The 2127-nt window shown below is 37.5% G+C and overlaps 1 protein-coding gene across 2 annotated transcripts in view; it reads left to right on the top strand.

The window, feature by feature from the left end:
- The window catches only part of MEIS1 (Meis homeobox 1), a 131707-nt gene extending 130586 nt beyond the window's left edge, over positions 1-1121 (top strand). For both annotated transcript variants that reach the window (XM_014836767.3, XM_014836768.3), the window contains one exon: positions 1-1121. This exon is cut by the window's left edge and continues 399 nt beyond it. The gene's annotated coding sequence lies outside the window, so the exon portion shown is untranslated.
- The last annotated feature ends 1006 nt before the right edge of the window (positions 1122-2127 follow it).

The raw sequence follows: 2127 nt of genomic DNA, 5'->3' as shown, positions 1-2127 counted from the left end.
CTTCCTAGGGACTCTTAAAAAGCAGGAAATACCAACCGAAGTCAATTTGGGGGACATGCTAAATAACTATATAAGACATTAAGAGAACAAAGAGTGAAATATTGTAAATGCTATTATACTGTTATCCATATTACGTTGTTTCTTATAGATTTTTTAAAAAAAATGTGAAATTTTTCCACACTATGTGTGTTGTTTCCATAGCTCTTCACTTCCTCCAGAAGCCTCCTTACATTAAAAAGCCTTACAGTTATCCTGCAAGGGACAGAAAGGTCTGATTTGCAGGATTTTTAGAGCATTAAAATAACTATCAGGCAGAAGAATCTCTTCTCGCCTAGGATTTCAGCCATGCGCGCTCTCTCTCTCTCTCTTTTTCTCTCTCTCTTTTCCTCTCTCTCCCTCTCTCTAGCCTGGGGCTTGAATTTGCATGTCTAATTCATTTACTCACCATATTTGAATTGGCCTGAACAGATGTAAATCGGGAAGGATGGGAAAAACTGCAGTCATCAACAATGATTAATCAGCTGTTGCAGGCAGTGTCTTAAGGAGACTGGTAGGAGGAGGCATGGAAACCAAAAGGCCGTGTGTTTAGAAGCCTAATTGTCACATCAAGCATCATTGTCCCCATGCAACAACCACCACCTTATACATCACCTCCTGTTTTATGCAGCTCAAAAACATAGACTGAAGATTTATTTTTAATATGTTGACTTTATTTCTGAGCAAAGCATCGGTCATGTGTGTATTTTTCCATAGTCCCACCTTGGAGCATTTATGTAGACATTGTAAATAAATTTTGTGCAAAAAGGACTGGAAAAATGAACTGTATTATTGCAATTTTTTTTTGTAAAAGTAGCAGTTTGGTATGAGTTGGCATGCATACAAGATTTACTAAGTGGGATAAGCTAATTATACTTTTTGTTGTGGATAAACAAATGCTTGTTGATAGCCTTTTTCTATCAAGAAACCAAGGAGCTAATTATTAATAACAATCATTGCACACTGAGTCTTAGCGTTTCTGACGGAAACAGTTTGGATTGTATAATAACGCCAAGCCCGGTTGTAGTTGTTTGAGTGCAGTAATGAAATCTGAATCTAAAATAAAAACAAGATTATTTTTGTCATGCTGACTCCACTGCTTGAAAAATTTGTTTACTGCCCCCCAAATTTTTAATGATTAATGCAGTGAATATAAAAATTAATTTTAGCACCCTAAGACATATATGTATTTGAAAACGTTAACCACAAAGTAAATTATTTAATAATAGTCACTGATTTCTTTAAGCTGACTTAATGAACTCCTAATATCAGCAAATTTAAGGCCTAAGGGCATTAAACTAACTGTAGACTCAGATTACATCCAAGAGAATTACTCATCTAACATCAGTGAAATTATTCTTGCGTATAATGGCAAACCCAAGTACAGAGTTAACTCTTTTACTAAGGATGTTACCTAGGAAGAGCAGTATATGTTTATTAGGAAATTAACTACATGAATTGAAGAGACCAGACTTCAAAATCTAATTTTTATAAATATGCTCTATGTTCTCATTGGATAAAACTGGTTATTAACCAATTTTCCAGAACAGCTGTACAGAATTTCTGCATGGCAGCCAGCTAAATGGTACAAAATAACATGTTTAAACTGGAATAGCTTATAATTTTATTTAAATAAAATTGCTGCTATAAAAAGTGCTTCCCAAAGCTAAGGAAAATATACAAATATTTTAATTAAGGCAAATTCGTTTTTCAAAATCAGCCTTGTAGTAGTGATTGCTTGGGACAGAAAGGATGGGTCGGAGGAGAGCGTCTTAAACTCAAGTCTGACATTCAGGCCCATGTCACCCTATAAACCCGCCCTGAGCAATTCTATTTTCTATTTGAAAAGAGAAACCAGCTGTGGGTTGGGTTTACTAGGTGACTTGTGATTGACTGACTCACCTGCCGAGCAGCAGGGCGCACTCTCACCTTTTGTTTATGGGGCCTTGTTTCTAACCACGTGGATGCCCAGAAAGAAACCGGGGTCAGCCCGGTGCGGCCTCCCGATGTAGAGCCCTCCGCCCCACCCCGCCCCCCCACCCCGTATATGGGCGTGTTTAAATTTCCCATTTGGACCCGATGGCAATTCTT

This window comes from Equus asinus, chromosome 6 (genome assembly GCF_041296235.1).
Source record: "Equus asinus isolate D_3611 breed Donkey chromosome 6, EquAss-T2T_v2, whole genome shotgun sequence".
Taxonomy (NCBI): Eukaryota; Metazoa; Chordata; class Mammalia; order Perissodactyla; family Equidae; genus Equus; species Equus asinus.
The sequence above is the reverse complement of the archived record's forward strand: the minus strand, read 5'-3'. Positions and strand labels throughout refer to the sequence as shown.